Here is an 18,986-nt window from a genome sequence, read left to right as displayed (position 1 = left end):
TTCCCCTCCGATGCTGACGGTGGATCAAGGAGACCAGCGCACGCAGGCCTGGATGTACTGTCTACACTGGCTGTCTCTCACCCTTTACCCATCCCTGTTGCTTGTCATGTGTTTCTTTCGTGTATTAAGAGTTTTTTCATGTGCAGAGGTGTTTTTTTTCTGTTCTCAAACTGATCTCCCTGTTGGAGCTCAGTCTGGGGGGAGTTATTTTTTTCTCCTTATCTTTCCTCATGTGGTGCATTTTCCATTGTTATGCCTCTCTGACCTGTCTTCCCCATGTGATGTTTGTGTCATGTATGTATGGTCAGAAGGGTAAGATGGCGCTGGCAAAGGTCGGCAGCCTTAACCCAATTTCCATTGGGGTCAGCCTTCAGGATCAATAAAGTTTTATTGAATTGAATTAAGTGACCAAACTATAAAGTTAAAGCGTATTGTTGTACCTATGCATTACACTGGAGCAGAGCTTACATACATTCTTACCTGCTTACACTCATCATTCATTCGTCAAACTGAATAAAATAGCAATAAAATAGGGTGGCTGCAGCTCAGGCGGTAGAGCGGGTCGTCTACTGATCGGAAGGTTGGTGGTTCAATTCCTGGCTTCCCCCAGTCTGCATGCCAAATATCCTTGGGCAAGATACTAACCCCAAATTGCTCTCCGATGCGTTCATCGGAGTGTGCGCGTGTGTGTGTGTGAGAGAGAGAATGTTACTTAGAAAGCACCTAGAAAAATGTGCTTGTGTGAATGGGTGAATGCACAAGTTGTGTAAAGCACTTTGAGTGCTCAGAAGAGTAGAAAAGCGCTATATAAGAACCAGTCCATTTACCATTTAACCAGAGGAGTATTGCACTGGTTGGATGGCAGCAGCCATGGAGGGAGGGTGTAATTGTCCCGTGTTATGCTGGTGTTTTGTATTAGATGTAAGCTTACATTTGGCAGCATTAGTGAACATTATACTGAATGTTACACAGGACTGTCTCAGGTAGGAGGGAGGCTCACTCGGTCCGTTCACTGAGCTTAGTGTTCAGTGATCGATGGTCCAGGGGAAAAGCTGTTTTCTTAGCCTGGCTGTCCTGTTTCTTGAACAGGTGCTGTCCAGGATGAGATGAGATTTGATTGGCTCTCCTGAGACAGCGAGTGCTGACCATGTCCTCCAGGGAAGGAAAGGGACAGGCACTATTCTTCTGTGCTGTCTTAATGACCCACCGAGCAGTTAGCATACCAAGCTGTTAGCAGTAGGTGGGGACACACTATGGTGCTGTGGTAAAAAAGCCACCAAGACTTTCTTCTCCAGATGGTGGTTCCTCCTCCTCAGCATCCTGAGGTGGAGTCTTTGACTTTGGACCATGAGAGGTCCTCAGCTACGTGAGTCCCCAGGAACGAGGACACTCGCTGAACACAGTCTGCTTGATGTGGAGAGGAACGTGTTTCCCTCTGCTGAGGTCACATCTCCTTAGTTTTGATGGCACTGAGCAGACGCTTCTGTTCATTGCAGCAGCCTGTCAGGTTTTTAACCTCCTGCCTGTTCGCCGTCTTCTCCACTGATGATTGTCGCATCATCAGCAAATGTAACGATGGTGTTAGAGGGGCAGGTAGGTGTGAACTCATGAGTGTACAGGAGAGCAGGCAAAGACGCCTGTGGATACTTTATGAATGCAGATGATAATATTCTGCCAGCGTTTCACAGACTTGTTCAGCAAACTTTAAACACACTTCACGCTTCTCTTTTTTTCTGTGGCTCTTGCGCACATATTGTTTTCTTTGAAGCAGTCGTACCTGCTGATTCCAGGCCTTTCTGTGGCTCTTCATAACTGGGCCTTGACTCTTCTGATAATTCTTTTCACTGGTCTGTGTGAAATCTTGTGGGAAGCACCTGGTCGTGGCCCATTTATGGTGAAATAATATTCTTTCCACTTTACCAAAAGTGCGCTGGAACCTTCAGTAGTTCTACTGTGACCACTGCCACCAGCATGTTTTGCAAAAGTCTTGAGAGAGCTCGTTGTTTTTACCCGTCATGAGACGTTTCTTGTGTGAAACCTGAATAATGAGACCATCAGTTGGGACTGAACCAGCTGATATTTGATTTGATATTAATTGACGAGGTCTGTGACGAGTTACATGACTCTTTGGTGGCAGGACTCCTGGGCTGGAGGTGCGAGTCCCACTGAGTCTGTGGATGTTGTTGGACTGTCCTGGTTTCCCACCTCGGGATAAGCAGACTACAGTAGCGGTTTCCCTTTCTAAGAAGTGGGACTAGGGGCTGAGCTTGAACTTGGGAATGATACTCCAAAGCCTCCCTGGAAGTCTGTGACTGGGTCAGTTCGTTAGTTGAACCTGAGGTTGAGGATATATTTTCAGCCCTGGAGCTCCTCTGTCAGATGGTGACTGCATACAAAGTATCTGGTACCACTGTCCTCTGTGTGCTGCTGTTGGTCCATCAGCTGTGGAGAGAGTGAAGAATAAGTGATAATGAAAAGTTGTTGTTCTCGTTGAACTCTGTTATTGCTGCTTTATTCGTGGCCAACACTCAGCAGATATTGACACCAGCCGATTTCAGTCAGGATCTCAAAGGACTTCGTGGAAGAGCAGAACCTATTTGCAGACATTTGTGGGACCTCGTTAGACTGTTGACTTGGACACAGACAGAAGACAGAAACACATTTTGAGACCAGAGGAGATGGATCTGTCAGAGTGGGGGCCCCCAGGCTGTGGAGTGCTTTGCCTCCATCATTATGTTGCTTTGATTGCATTTATTTTTATAAACAGCAGCTTGAGACTCATTTATTTAGCCTGGCTTTGAACTAGATTTGTGCTGTTTCATATTATTGTGAAGCACTCTGTGGTTCTTATCCTGTGCCATATAAATAAAGTCAAATGCTGGATGTCTGTACTTTGTCCAGCTGAGCCGACACTTTAGAATCAGGCTTTGGTCTTGTTGTCAGTCATGTTGGATCTCCGTCCGTCTCTAATAACAGACAAATGACCAAAATGTAAAAATCCAAGTACATAATACCAGGCACAAAAGCCCCTGCAGTGTTTGTGCCGTGCTCTAACTAAAACTTTGCTTGAAATTGTTTAAGCAGTATTTGTTTCTCTGTTAACACACTGGTGTTCACTCATATCCATCTCTGTGCTTCCTAATCTGCAGGCTGGCAGGTGGAGCTCCTGATCTTCGCTGTTGTCTTTTGCATCAGAAGTTCCAGGTAGCCACACAGTGCACAAAGTGCAAGGACTAATCGAACGATTTAAAAGACAAAAAACAACATCATGCACATTTGTAGACTTGCAACTTTAATTCCAGTGGTTTATCAAAAGTGTTGTGTTAACTTTGATAATTGGAATGATGTTTAGGTGATAAAGAGAAAAATGAATTCTGAGAGCTGATGCTCAGTGTGATACAGCATCTTCAAACTCCCAAACACCTGTTTATGTCGTGTTGTCTGTTGAACACAAGTAGCAGTGTTATGTTTCCATGTGTGAAAAGAGTTTTTGTTCCTGGACAGATGCTGAATTGTTGTATCGAAAGGAAGAAGGCCAGAGATGAATCTCACAAGGTACCCGAGGGGAAAGAAAAGGAACACAGGGTCTCAGGTGCCTGCCAGAAGAGCCGCCAAGGACCAGAGTGTGCAACCAGTGCTTCCAGTTCAACAAGAGAGATGTCTCAAGGAAAATCCTGGGACTCGTGGAGTGACAGCGAGGAGGAATTCTTCGAGTGCCTGAGTGACCAGGGCGAGACTGAGGCGACACAAGCTGAGGGCAGAGCTGAGGGCAGGCTGCACCCCTACAACAACATGACTCTGCTCAACTCTGCAGAGCCTCTCTATGTTCACAGGTCAGAGTCACTGCCTCACTGTGCAAACACATCATATGCTGTTATTTATTCCAAATACAGCATGTTGAAAATAATAGTCGGGGTCACACGGGGTGGAGCCTATCCCATACCATAGGGCGAGAGGCGGGGTTCACCCTGGACAGGTCGCCAGTTGCAGGGCGAACACAGAGAGACAGACAAACATTTAACCCAGGGGTGGGCAACTCCAGGCCTCGAGGGCCGGCGTCCTGCAGATCTCACCCTGTGTCAACACACCTGAATCAGATGGTTAGTTCAGCCTCTGGAGAACTTCCACGATAAGGATAAGCTTTATTTGTTGGTTGCCTGCAACTGAGATGACCTAATCGACCATAGATACAATGTACAAACTTAACATTGGGGATACAGGTCAGGCTAACTAGCAACAAAGGATAGCCCTAACCCAAGACACGTTGAGGAGGTCATTTAGCCATTTAAATCAGCTGTGTTGGATCAAGGACGCATCTAAAACCTGCAGGACACCGGCCCTCGAGGCCTGGAGTTGGACACCTCTGATTTATGCTCTCATTCACACCTGTGGGCAGTTTAGAGTCAGAGTTAACCCAACCCCACTCGCTCCATGTTCAAAGACCTGCAGTTAATAATTAGAACTAAAAGAAAGCGGTTGTAACAGTACAGAGGTGGCCTTTGTGTGACAAAACCATGAAAGCAGATCTCATATAAGTGGTTCACAGAAATGTCATTAACCTCAGCTGAAGCTGACTGAGTCTGATATCTGTGCATCAGGTTTCATTTTCAGGAACCGTCTTCTCTGTGCAGTTAATGAATGGGATATTAATGAATTAATAATAAATGTCATGTAGGCTTTTACAAGTAAACTAGTGTGGAATAAGAGGACTGTTGATCAGCCTACGCTGTGGAAAGCTGTGACTCTGTCACTGACACGTGTGGCATGATGGATGCAGTCATGCTGGGAGAAGCTACGTGAGTGCAGAAACCTCTGATCACCAGACGATCACGTGGTCGTCAGTTTTCAAACAGCTCATTGCAGTTTTATAAATCATCTTCAGAGGTTATTTGAACCTTGTCTTTGCAGAGACCTGCAGATCTGAGGCAGTAATGCAGTGATAATGACCAGCACACAGTGTAAGTCATGCTGCAGCTGCCCTGAATCTACAGTGTTGGTTATTCCCACCATGTCTCTGTTTCTGATCCAGTGTGGACGAGCTCTTTATTCAGTCTGAACTGGTTTTAATACTAAAATACAATTGATTTGTTATTCATAGATTTTCAGATTTACTCTTACACAAAAAAGTAAAACATTTTTGTTGCCAGATCACACGTATTTACTTCCAGTCCTGAACAGAAGGAAATCGTTTTGATGCCTAAATGACATTTTATGTTCAGTGACAGCCTGGTGTGCTTGGGTCCATGAATGCAGTGGTGTCGTGAGTGGGCCCTGCTCGAGTCGTCAGTGCCAGTATGAGGTGTCAGTGAATATATTTACACATTACTTCATTTAAAGTACGAGTTTGTGTCTCTGTCCACAGGCAGCCAACCCCGGCTGTGTCCTGGAGGATTTTGTGCGCTGGTATTCACCTCGGGATTACGTAGAAGAGGAAGTGGTTGATGAGAAGGTCAACACAATGGTGATGGGGACACTCAGTCCCAGGATGAAGATCCCAGGCAACATGTGGGTGGAGGCTTGGGAGACTGCCAGGGTCACACCTGCACGACGCCAAAAAAGACTTTTTGATGACACCAAGGAGGCCGAGAAGGTCTGAAGCAGGTCGTTCGTTTTGCCACATGCGTGTTTTAAGCCAAACGTGTTTACTAAGTGGATCACAAAGTGTTTTCATGAATGTTTCTGCTGATTTTCAGGATCAGCTTCTGCCATGGGACCGTTTTGGCTCATGTATGTTGAAGAAGTCAGTTTAACACAGATCTGTGCTCACAGACATGTTGAAGCATTTTCACATGTTGATGAAAAAGGATCTGATGCTGTCACACACGATGTTTAACTGACACACAGCAGCTTTCTGTGGTGTGATGGTGTTAAATGAAGAACAACTTTAAACCAGCTTCTATTAATGATCCGGTCGGCTTTATGGGAAAGGGACAAACAGTAACTGGGGTTAGTTGTTTCCTCACCCAAAGAGGGTCCTGGATTTGGACCCGGGCAGGTCCCTGCCAAGCGTTTGCATGTTCTTCCTGCACATATGAAAGCAGAGCTCGGAGCTCCAGTTTGCACCGTCACTGAAAATGTTGCCTGTCTTTTAAAGACATTGTTTATCCAAAAAGAGAAAGTTAAAAATAATGCTCACTGATAGTCTTATGACAGATTTAAAGATCTGGGTATGACTGGTCCCTCTGTGAATAACCATCATAGAGAAAGGTCACCGTTTATCTGGAGTCTTCTTCAGAGGCAGCCTGTTGGCTGTGCAAAAATATTCTGTTGATCTGAAAGAGCAAAAGGAAAACAGAAGCCAGGCAAACTAAACTTTTTGGGGGTTTGTCTTTAGGTTCTGCACTACATGGCGATGCAGAAACCTGCAGACCTGGCCCGTCACCTCCTGCCCTGTATACTTCATGCAACTATTCTGAAGGAAGAAGGTAAGTCCTCACCGTTTGGTTGAAAAACACGTTTATATGAAATAAAATCAGGGAAAATAACTCTAAGCCCACAGCAGGTAAATTACAGTAAGACCGAAATACAAAAAACTAAAGATATTAAAATAAGTACTAAGAAAATGAAATGCAACCTGAGATGTTAATGGAGAAAAAAAAACAGAAGCTGCATGAATAAAAAAGTAGAAATCTTGGACGCTGCCAGCATAATGCACAGCCTTTTGACGGGGCTCGCACACAAACACAAAGCAGAGGATGAAGCATCACCAAATATGTTTCCAAGCCAAAGAAGATAAGATGAAGCATACCTGCGCAGCGGTGGGTGATGAGGAGAGGCCGCAGCGTGTCTGTCTTAAAGTGCAAGTTTGTGACAGTTTAAAGCTTAACAAGCTAAGACGCCAAACATCCAGAGCACAAAGACAAGTCAGAGGGCTTTTTCAGACACACACTTCTAAACCGTCGTGCTCAACAGTGTCTCTGCTAAAACTGCGTCTGTGCTCTGCTCCTGTAAAGTTGCCTATCGAGTGCTTAATGATAAGGTGCATGGTAGCTGCTTTCCTCTGCAGGTGGACAAAGGAATGACTTCTCTGCAGACAGGCTCCTGGCAGAGCCACTGCAGAGGAACTCTTTACAATCACTGACTGTGAAACGTGAGGACTGTGTGGGGATGTGCAGACGGGGGCGCGACGGCTGGGAAACGAGGAGGGCTGCAAGTGGATGCACTGTATGATACACGCTGGCGTCTACACAGCTCAGTCCTGAGCTGAGTGATGTAATGACTGATTGCATCGACACAGTCATTACATCAAAATACAACCCCTTTTTTTCGGCACTGAAGCGAAACAGGCTCCGCCCACACAGCCGTTCTGTATCACAGCTGTGATGCAAAAAGATTTGGGCACCACTGGTATAGAGTGAATGGAACCCAGAACCTGGAAGTGTCCAGTGATGTGAGGGTAAAGGACGTCTCACTGTGTACTTTGGTGCACAGATGAGTTTGTGGTCGGTTCAGTGAATGCAGCCCATGAGCTGCAGAAAAAGCCCAAATCCTGAGCCCCCCAAGATTTGGGCTCAAGATGTGTTCTGCACTGCAGGCCCTTGGACTCCATCAGGGTTTGGGCCAGTTTTGAGCTCTTATAAGTATCAGAGATGGACACGTGATGTTTTCAGGGCTGCGTAGGCATGATGGGTAGAACATGACCCTGGTGTTAAAATGCAGGTAAATGTGATTTAGTTTGTTTACTCTAACTAGCTACCCAACCCTCACTGTGAAAGGAGCCTGGAAAGTTTCCCCAACATGAATTTCTTTCAGTCAAGTTTTCTCCAGTAATGATCAGAAATCAGATAAAACCCACTCTTTATTTTATTCTACACACAATAAATTGATAATTATTCCAGGATACAGAAAAGTCTAGATTTCGTCTTCAGACTGTCACATCTGGAGCAGGGCATAATTTGATTTGGTTTTTAGAAGAAGCTAAAGATCTTTCAGTCGTGTTGCTGTTGTTCCCTGACACCGGGCGATCGTGGCTCAAGAGTTGGGAGTTCGCCTTGTAATCGGAAGGTTGCCGGTTCGAGCCCCGGCTTGGACAGTCTCGGTCGTTGTGTCCTTGGGCAAGACACTTCACCCGTTGCCTACTGGTGGTGGTCAGAGGGCCCGGTGGCGCCAGTGTCCGGCAGCCTCGCCTCTGTCAGTGCGCCCCAGGGTGGCTGTGGCTACAATGTAGCTTGCCATCACCAGTGTGTGAATGTGTGTGTGAATGGGTGGATGACTGGATATGTAAAGCGCTTTGGGGTCCTTAGGGACTAGTAAAAGCGCTATATAAATACAGGCCATTTACCATTTACCATTACCTGCAGTGCAACCATTAATTTAGCTAATGAGAGTTCACGTATAATTATAACAGGTCTTAGTTTCTGGATCGTCTCTAAGTTGACGGTATACTGCTAAGACCAGTTCTGAGTCTAGAGACAGCCAATGGTAAGGACTAGTAAGGACATCACTGAGGAGAGTTTTCTAGTACTTTGGAGAAACCTCAATCAGCTAACGTCCTGCTGTGATACTCAGACCTTTTCTCTAATTAAACCAGAAAGCTAGTTTTCATTTATTCTGTAATATCCCAGAATGTTTCAGCAGGTCAGAAATGCTTTGGTGCATATCCAGGTTGTATGCAAATTAATTCTGATTAAGTCTGGACTACAAAATACAAAACATAGCAACAATAATGTCCTCGTTTCACTTCTTTAAAAAATGTATTTTGATCTTATGACACTTACTAAAAGTTTTACTTCCAGAGGTTGACAGAGACGCTCCGTGCTGATAACACGTGAATGTGTGAAGGTTTGGATCATATCTATCTAATAGACTCCAGTTTGTGCATGTAAATGGAGAGTCCTCTTCACACACTGAGGTTAGTTATGGAGTTCCACAGGGTTCAGTGCTAGGACCAATTCTGTTTACATTATACATGCTTCCCTTAGGCAGCATCATTAGAAGACATAGCATACATTTACACTGCTATGCTGATGACACCCAGCTCTATCTGTCCATGAAGCCAGATAACACACACCAATGAGTTAAACTGCAGGAATGTCTTAAAGACATAAAGACCTGGATGGCCGCTAACTTTCTGCTTCTTAATTCAGATCAAACTGAGGTTATTGTACTCGGTTATTGTAGATGGCCCCGCCCCTCCCTGAGCCTGGCTCTGCTGAAGGCTTCTTCCTGTTTAAAGGGAGTTTTTCCTTGTGCCAAAGCACATGTGGGTATATTCCTGGACAAAAGGCTTAGTTTCTATTTGCAGATGTGTTCTGTGATCCTCTGAAATAGCTGGATTAATTAACTCCAATAATAATCCATCAAGACTTTGTGGATATGTTTTAATCTCTGTAAAGATTATTATAAAATGTTGTGAAGGTTTTGTTTATTTCAAAAGGATCTGTATTAGTAAGATAATAGTTTGCAGGTTTACTCAATTTTAGGCTTTTTCTCATGTTAACAGTAATTGAGGTTACAAACGTGGCAGGTCTTTCTTTTAATCACAGCTTTCTGTCACTCTGGAAACACTGTCATTTCTTCTCTTTCAGAGTCTGCTGAAGATATTCCATCAGTGCAAAAAACCATTCAGCAAGCTACAGTTCAAGCGAGCAAGCTCCTGCAGTCCCCCAACCAGGACTACAAGAAGTTAGAGGTCAGTGAAAACTCGACCGGACTTTCCACAAATGATTCAGTTTAAAAGAAAGTATCATTAGATTCACCCAAAAAAGTTTTGTTTTTAAATAAATTATTGATTGATTGTTAACTGTGTTTTTGTTGTAGTTGAGTATGTGCTGTACATGAGGTGTACGTAGACTGGACAGTGTGCACCATGGCTGAGAACTTGGCTGATAATTATTATGGCCATTGATGGTTGAACCATGAAAACAGGGGTGTGGTGCAGTGGGATTGTAGTGGGAGCTGGAGTAACAAACTCCAGTGCTTCCTCAGTGATGGCTAACTTTTTTCTAAACCTAGGTAATTCCTTCGGCTGTTCCCACCTGGGCTCAAAGCTTTTATACTCTGCTGATATCGGATGTGTTTATCAGTGATCGAAAACAGAGACTGAGATTGTTATTATTGAGTTTGATCACACGTTAGGTGCATTAAACATATGCTTTAATACTGTCCTAAAGTCTGAGAACAATCATCACTTCTTCACATATAAAAATGTTCTTCTCACTAGCACTCAGTATCCATACAGCCCCTTTTCTTTGAATAACACTGTACAGCTGCACAGCTAAACCCCACCATGTTAGTTCGGCTTGACTGGACAGTCTTGTTGTGTAAAAGCATTCTTGGCTTTCTCAAAGTACATTTAAGTATGCCATGTATCCACTGTGACTCCAAACACGCCTTTTACACCCCGAGACTCAGCCTATAACGTTCCACGTAGGAAAAACCACGTATGTGTATAAATGTGACAGTCTTGGGGTCTCATGCTGTCAGGATTGAGCAGACAGTTGTTCTTGTCCTGTGTGCAGGATTTCATTAACCAGCTGCTGAGCATGGAGACAGTCATCACTCAAGCTCGCTCGCTCAAGGCCAAGTTCTCCGTTCCTGAGGACGACAGCGGAGAGGCTGCTGATGAACTGAAGAAGTGAGTCGCAGAGTTTGAGCTGCGCTCACTGACAGCTTTGTTTGTGCTGTTGGTAACATGTAGCCGTCTTCACCGTCACTATAGATAGTTAGTCAGTAACAGGTTGTCACGATGAATCTGTTTCACAAAGACGGCGTCTGAAGGATCACAGTCAGTTCACACGTTTCTTTCTCGCTCATGTTGGTGGTCTTATTTTATAGTTTTGGTGTCTTCAGGTTTTACATGTTCTTATTTAAGTGTTTTGTTTTGTGGGAATATTGTAACATTTTCCACATTGTGTGTTGTCTCTAGGTTTGTGAGCTCCCTGCTGGAGGAACCAGAGGTGGTAGTGACAGGAGCAGGCCAGGGCCTGGCTGGCAGTATAATCCACGGACTCTTCATCAGTGCTCAGAGGGTAACTCTCACTCTGCCTCCGTGTCCTTCCCACGTCTTGCTGTCAGTTTCATGTATACAGTCATGTATTTGTCATCTATAGAGACATCTTTAGAGGTACACACACACACCAGTCAACCACTTATTCAATATCAGCATCAAGAATAGGTCGGTGTCCCGGTCCTAGAACAAGACATGAAGTCAGCGCTGTTTTATTTTGTTGTGGGCAGTCTGAGGCACACCTGTGCACTACTCATGATGTCAGATCAGCATCCTGATGTGGCACACCTGTGAGGTGGGATGGATTATCTCAATATAGCAGATGTGCCCACTACCACACATTTGGACTGATTTGTGACCACTGTTTGGGAGGGATGGTTATATTGTGTATCTGGAATGAATTTTAGGTCTCTACGTCCATCCCATGGGGAATGGGAGCAGTAACAAAGGTGTTGTGTTTATATTTTTGTTGAGTGTATATACTTCATGTAGATGAAACTGGAAGGACGTGGTCAGCACTGATGTAAAGATGCGGTGTTTTCTGTCAGTGTCAGGAGAGTCTGCTCTATTGTAACGTTGTTTCTTCCTGAAACACACAATTGCTGCTGCTGTGCTGTGAAGCACGTTCAGAGTAGAGATGGACCGATCCGATATTACGTATCGGTATCGGTCCGATACTGACCTAAATTACTGGATCGGATATCGGAGAAAAATAAAAAATGTAATCCGATCCATTAAATATCACGAAAGCACCTCACAAAACTTGCAACACACCGTAACTCACCTCAGGTTAGCACGTCGGAGCAGTATGCATCACGTGATAGAGCGGCTGTGGCATGCGGGACCTGTCGGTGGTCTGGATAGCATTTGGAGCTTCGCTAGCAACCCGGCATTTCATCTCCGACAAAGTTATCCCGAGAGAAGTAAAGCAAGTGTGTAAGTCCATCTCTGAATGTTTGTAAAGCATTCCTGCGTTAAGCTTAACGAGCGACTGCCTCTTCTTGCTGCTACTTCAATCATGAAACTGCTTAACGATCAGCTGATCGGCTTTTCTGTCGCGAGTCCGTGTCTCTTGTTTGCTTTTGGCCCACTTTGCACCAGAAAGAGGAAACCAGCGGCTGAACAACAGCAGCACGTTTAAGCTTGATCAGCTATTGTTAGAATGTATTTAATCTTACTTTCTACTCGAGGATCTTTTTCTACGTAGCTGACGGCTGGTAACTGTGCAGGGGCGGATCTAGCAAAGTTTAGCCAGGGGGGCCGATAGGGCATTAACTGGGAAAAGGGGGCACAAAGACATACTTTTCTTTCTTATTCTCATTTAAAATGTCGAGCTTTTAATAAATAATTATCTGACAGCCAAAGTTTTAATTTGATGCAAAATGAATAGAAGTCCATTATTGTATATAGTGACTGTTAAGTCTAATATATATATACCCTAGTAAGCTATAGTACTTTTTACTTTGGGAAGGTACCATCTGTGCAGTCTGCAATTTTGTTGAAGAAAGATGTTGAATCTATTTAATATTTCTTGAAAAATAATTGATTTCTGTGCATTTTTTTCACACTGCATCAAATTAAGGTTGATTACGGCGATTAAGCATCATGAGGTGGAGCGTGAGGGGTGGTTCCCTATTTTTTATTTATTTATTTTTGTTGTTGCTGGGAGTTGGAACCCTATTAGTTAGGTTGCTTAATATTTATGCTAAGTACTCTTTAAAATACCAGAATAGGGAGGATGGTGTAGGTTTAAGTTTATTAGATTGATCAGTATTGCTGTACTATGAAATATTTTTTTTTGCATACAGGTGTAACAGAATAGCTTTAGTGTAGTTGTTGTTTTAAACTTGAGTATGAACTTATACAAAATGCAGCAAGATATTTAAAAAACAGTTTTGTTGATTAAAAAACACTATATCGGATTCATATCGGTATCGGCAGATATCCAAATTTATGATATCGGTATCGGACATAAAAAAGTGGTATCGTGCCATCTCTAGTTCAGAGCTATAAGAACCAGTCTGTTTAACTATCAATGAAAAATGAAGAATTATCAGTTTGACTGTGTGACAATTCTGCAGGAACAAAGTTGTGCAGCTCTCTCCACAGTGGAGCAGATCTCCTTCCTGTCTTTGACGCTTCTTTTTCTCTTTCTGCAGTAACAACTATTAATGTGCATTTGTATATGTTTACAGTGTTAGCAGAAACAAAGCTTTGGTGGCCGTGACTCCAGAGATGGAGCCGAGTATCTAATCGAATCATCGGTTTGTTCTTTAAGCCTTAAAAGTGTCCATGTGCTCCACACTGGATCCCAGATTGACTCTGATGCATCAACTGGAACATGAATCCAAAATCCTGCTCCTCACATACAAGGTCTTAAATAATCAGGCCCCATCTTATCTTAATGACCTTGTAGTACCATATCACCCTATTAGAGCACTTCGCTCTCGCTCTGCAGGCCTACTTGTTGTTCCTAGAGTATTTAAAAGTACAATGGGAGGCAGAGCCTTCAGTTTTCAGGCCCCTCTTCTGTGGAACCAGCTTCCAGTTTGGATTCAGGTGACAGACAAAACTTTCCTCTTTGATAAAGCACATAGTTAGGGTTGGATCAGCAACCTTAATTAGTCTGCAATAGACCCTGTGCACGAGAAAATGCTAACTTCCTGTTTTAAGATCAGATGCAGGGTTGTACATTTCCGGTAGCTTTACTTTGCGGTCAATTGCTGCTGCAAAGATGGACTCCAAAATCATGTCCAAAATATGAAAACAGAAAGATGGCGTTAAGTTACAAAGAGCAGAAGGTGGGAACACTCACCACTGCTGTGTCATAAAAAAATCAAATGATCAGTTTTGAGGTTTGAAGCGTGCAGATCGATTGGTGGTTTACATCACTCAACACAAGCAGAACTGCATTACAGAATCAGAAGCACATCTCTGTATTGATTGATTGATTGGTAATTTATTTCAACATGTGAACAATATACAAGTACATTTAGAAAAGAAATAAGAGAGAAAAAAATACTATACAAATTACATACAAAAAAAACCATTCTGATTAATTTACATGTATAGTGACAGTTCTTATGATTTAAACAGGCAGATGTTCAGCATTCAAACTACAGGTGAACAATAGTCAAAGGTTTCCCTGCTAGTCAAGTACACACCTACACAGCATGTCAACAAACCGTGGTAAGGGTCTCTATGCATGAGTATTTACGAAGGGTATGTTGTGACGTACCTTCAAAATTACCGCGGTCCCTCGCTATAACGCGGCCTCGCTGTTTCGTACATTTTTTTTGTGCAAGTTTGCATGCTTTTTTTTTTTTTGCGCACAGCGCTTTGTGTTCTGCGTCCTGATTGGCTGCAGACTATTGTTGATCTCCTCCGTGCCGTCTCTCCTGTACAGTACAGAATCGCTGATTCATTGATTCATTAATGATTCATTGATGTTGAATTATCTCTCAGCTGCTCTGTTCTCATGTGCTGGACCTGAAAACACGGTTTGATCTTTGGTTTCTGTAATACTGGACTTATTTGTCTACGAAGGTTTGAACTTTGAGAGCTTAAACAGGAGAGAAACGTGTGAAAATGTTCATGTCTGTCTGAGTGTATAAAGTGTGTAGTGAGGGGTTTTACCTTAAAACATCTATAATAGTTGTAAAAAATAAAGTTGGCTACTTCAGATTTCACCAATCGCATTTTATTTTTAGAACGTAACTCCCGCGATAAACGAGGGAGCGCTGTATACAAATACTGAGAAGTATAAAATTTGAATCCTGTCTCTCTCTGAGGCGCGGGGGGAAAAAATATCGACAAGTCGATCAACATCATCTACAGATACATTCGACATCTCGAGAAATGTAAATCGCCACTGGATTCGTCCATTTGGTTGAAAAACCCGACCGTGAACAAGGAGCGAATATCACACCGGAAACTAAGCGCTATGCCCTGGAAGTAGCATATGCTAAGGCGCACACAGGTCTAAGTTATAGGTCTAAGTTCCCCATAATGCACTGGGTGTTTCTTCTTCACTCAACATGTGTTAGTAGACCTCTCTGCATTCAGTCCGTCTGCCCCTCATCTATCGATGGATGTTTGTTAGAGGCTTTGGTTCCCACTGTCGCTCACAGACGGTCACCTAATGTTTCCTGTGTAACTGCAGGGTCTTTGCCTTATAACATAGAAGCAGCTTGAGGTAACTGTTGTTGTGATGCTGTGTGTGTGTAATAAAGCTCCCTTACTGACAGTGGGTCACCACAGCTTGTAGCTCCATGTATTTGATGTGGCACGTTTGCCCTCGCTGACACAACCTTAAAGGGATTTGTGTGTATGAATAAAGTTTATTGTTCATACAGTTCATTGCCGTATGTCTGTGAAAGGCTGAATGAGGGTTGTAGCTCCCTCAGCAGCTGTGGAGCGATGGCTCGTGGTCACCTGATTCAGCCCTGGAGATGTGGTTGGTTAGACACGCTGCTTTAGTTTACACTACAAACCACACTCACCTGTTTACACTCCTTTTGTGTTACAACCACCTTGTTACACTCAAACACCAGATGATGCATCTGAGCCAACTAAGGATTCACTGAGACTGAAGAAGCTCGAGATCATAAGAATTTGAGGCTCAGCTGATACAGTATCATAGGAGAATCCAACCATTGTATGTCAAGAGACTATAGGCAGTGAAAGCTCCATCTGGAGGAGGAACGACGTGGTTCAGAGCGTTGCCTCCTGCAGCTGGTGACATGTTCAGATTTCAGCTCTGTCGGTTAGAAAGTCTGTTTTTGTTTTTCATCTGTGTGTTGCTCTTTCATCCTTTTCTTCTTCCTGTTTCTTGCATCAAGCTGGCTGACTTCACCACTGATGAGGTAACCATGAGCAGTAAGCCTCGTGTCGCTCACAGTTACATTTAACATAGTGCGATAAACACACTCAGTCATTATAAGGTACATCCTCTAAAGGTTCACATAACAGACAAACAGGATAATAAAAATGATCTGGTTCTTTGCAGCGTCCTGAGATGAACAACACACGACATTATTACACGTCTCAGTATTTGTTACACTGAACACAAATATAAACACAACACTTTTGTTTCCATGAGCTGAACCGGATCCTGACTGGTTTTGCGACATGTGTGTCATTGTGCTACACATGTACGGCATATTTCAGAGTGGCCTTTTATTGTGGGCAGTCTCAGACACACCTGTGCAATATTCATGCTGTCTAATCAGCACCTTGACATGCCACACCTGTGAGGTGGGATGGATTATCTCAGCTAATGAGAAGTTCTCACTAACACACATTTAGACAGATTTGTGAGCAGTGTTTGCGAGCAGTGTCCCCTGTAATGTTTCACGTGTCTGAACACACAAACTCCCTGAGCGTCCCTTGGACCACTGTGAGCAACAGCAGACGTGTGCACTGTGGTCACACCAGCATCCAAGAATACTTTTACACAACAAGACTTCTTCAAAAAAGTAACTGAGTTTTGCAAACAGAGTTTTTTGCAGCTGTTTACCTAAAAATGCAGCCGAGGTGTTTTTTAAATAAACATTTCAAACTATTTGCAGAACAATCAGCTGTTCTGCATCAAATCTGATGCCACACAAATTATTTGTGCCGCTGCAAAAAATAATTTCTGTCCACTATGAGATGAAGGAGAACAACAGCCTGATACCTGCAGGCCTGACAGCAGCAGATGTATCACTGCTGTAACACCTGTAACACTCAGCAGTCGCCTCATTGTTCTGACACACAACAAAACTATTGACTATACTACACACTAACTACACACTAACTACACTCTAACTACACACTAACTACACTCTAACTACACAAGATTTGTGCTAAACTTGGCAATCGCATCTCAAACACGCCGTCACTCCTAAAACTTCCCCCTTCCTCAACAACTAAATGTCATGTTGCCATATCATTTTTTGATTGGTCGACATGGTGCATTTTTCCACCAATAGGAAAGGCTGGTGGGGGTTTGTTTTGGTGTTTTTGCTCACAGGCTTTCGAGCGTTTTCCTTATAAAACGGCGTTTTTACCGTTTCTTCCTGCAGTAAATATAAACAACGACAGTATTCAGGAAGAAAACCAAACATTGCAGATATTTTATCATAACTCTGGTTTTACGCGGCCGATCAACACAATTCAAAAACTGGTATAAAGTCCACACTTTGTCCGTCAGTTGTTCCGTCTGTCCTGCTCACATCTCCAATGGTTGTACACGTTGTCATTAACGTGGCTTCACTCCACATCAGCCGCTTTGCTAAAACACCGGTGTCGCACATAAGGACGCTGTCATAGCCTGTCAGCCACGTTGATCAGCTGCGTATATACGAATGTGAATCGCGTGATTGGCTGGACTACGGGATAAGGTGGCCTCGTTCTGATCCCATACGGGAGCAGCCAGTCACTGACTAACACTGCAATCAGAATCGTTAAAGTTTTCATTTTAATTTCAATTCAGGTGATTTTTCTTTCTTTTTTCTTTTTTGTGCGCAACGCAGATTTTCTGTGCAGAGACCGTGCCAGCAGTGCGCAATTGTGCCAGCAGTGCGCAATTGTGCACGCGCGCAGCTTAGAGGGAACATTGCTTGCGAGTGTCGGGTCTTTTGTGTTTGTAGAAAATGTTTCATATCTTTGAGTTGAGCTCATGGAAAACAGGAGCAAAAACAAAAGTGTTGCGTTTATATTTTTGTTCAGTGTAAATGATAAAACATCAGGTTTGACCCAGAATACAGTTTGATCCACATGATGGCGCTGTGAAAAGTGCGCGCTGTACTGGTGGCACCAGTGTCCCCAGCCCACAGACCAGTGCTGCCACTAATCGAGATTCATTAGCAGCATCTAAATGCTGTTTAAAGGTGGACTTCATCTGTCACACAGGAGCAGTTTGGCTTCGCTTTGCTTAAATAATGACCTGGTGTATTTCTGTATACACACCTGCTAAGGATCAGGTGACTCTTATAATAAAAGGTTAATACGTAAAACCTTAAAAATAAAAAGGGCTGTTTTTAGCAGTATTTAGGCTGCAGTCTGTGTATTATGTCCATGATATTCTACAGTGGGGCAAAAAAGTATTTAGTCAGCCACCGATTGTGCAAGTTCCCCCACCTAAAATGATGACAGAGGTCAGTAATTTGCACCAGAGGTACACTTCAACTGTGAGAGACAGAATGTGAAAAAAAAATCCATGAATCCACATGGTAGGATTTGTAAAGAATTTATTCGTAAATCAGGGTGGAAAATAAGTATTTGGTCACCTCAAACAAGGAAAATCTCTGGCTATCACAGACCTGTAACGCCTTCTGTAAGACGCTTTTCTGTCCCCCACTCGTTACCTGTATGAATGGCACCTGTTTGAACTCATCATCTGTATAAAAGACACCTGTCCACAGCCTCAAACAGTCAGACTCCAAACTCCGCCATGGCCAAGACCAAAGAGCTTTCGAAGGACACCAGGAAAAGTATTGTAGACCTGCACCAGACTGGGAAGAGTGAATCTACAATAGGCAAGCAGCTTGGTGTGAAAAAATCAACTGTGGGAGCAATCATCAGAAAATGGAAGACATACAAGACCACTGATAATCTCCCTCGATCTGGGGCTCCACGCAAGATCTCATCCCGTGGGGTCAAAATGATCATGAGAACGGTGAGCAAAGATCCCAGAACCACACGGGGGGACCTGGTGAATGACCTGCAGAGAGCTGGGACCAAAGTAACAAAGGTCACCATCAGTAACACACTACAACGGCAGGGAATCAAATCCCGCAGTGCCAGACGTGTTCCGCTGCTGAAGCCAGTGCATGTCCAGGCCCGTCTGAAGTTTGCCAGAGAGCACATGGATGATACAGCAGAGGATTGGGAGAATGTCATGTGGTCAGATGAAACCAAAGTAGAACTTTTTGGTATAAACTCAACTCGTCGTGTTTGGAGGACGAAGAATACTGAGTTGCATCCCAAGAACACCATACCTACTGTGAAGCATGGGGGTGGAAACATCATGCTATGGGGCTGTTTTTCTGCCAAG

The 18,986-nt window shown here is 43.6% G+C and overlaps 1 pseudogene across 1 annotated transcript in view; it reads left to right on the top strand.

Annotated features, from left to right (window-relative positions):
- Window positions 1-18,986, top strand: part of LOC113008509 (rab3 GTPase-activating protein catalytic subunit-like) — a 28,885-nt pseudogene that overhangs the window by 7,914 nt on the left and 1,985 nt on the right. The window contains exons 7-15 of the transcript XR_013904471.1: window positions 3,150-3,204; window positions 3,505-3,833; window positions 5,030-5,060; window positions 5,363-5,590; window positions 6,335-6,425; window positions 9,528-9,631; window positions 10,461-10,576; window positions 10,868-10,970; window positions 15,790-15,813. The product of XR_013904471.1 is annotated as a rab3 GTPase-activating protein catalytic subunit-like (transcript). The remainder of the gene's footprint in view (window positions 1-3,149; window positions 3,205-3,504; window positions 3,834-5,029; window positions 5,061-5,362; window positions 5,591-6,334; window positions 6,426-9,527; window positions 9,632-10,460; window positions 10,577-10,867; window positions 10,971-15,789; window positions 15,814-18,986) is intronic.

This window comes from Astatotilapia calliptera, chromosome 22 (assembly GCF_964374335.1).
Source record: "Astatotilapia calliptera chromosome 22, fAstCal68.1, whole genome shotgun sequence".
Lineage (NCBI taxonomy): Eukaryota > Metazoa > Chordata > Actinopteri > Cichliformes > Cichlidae > Astatotilapia > Astatotilapia calliptera.
This window is presented reverse-complemented; position numbering and strand designations above follow the sequence as displayed.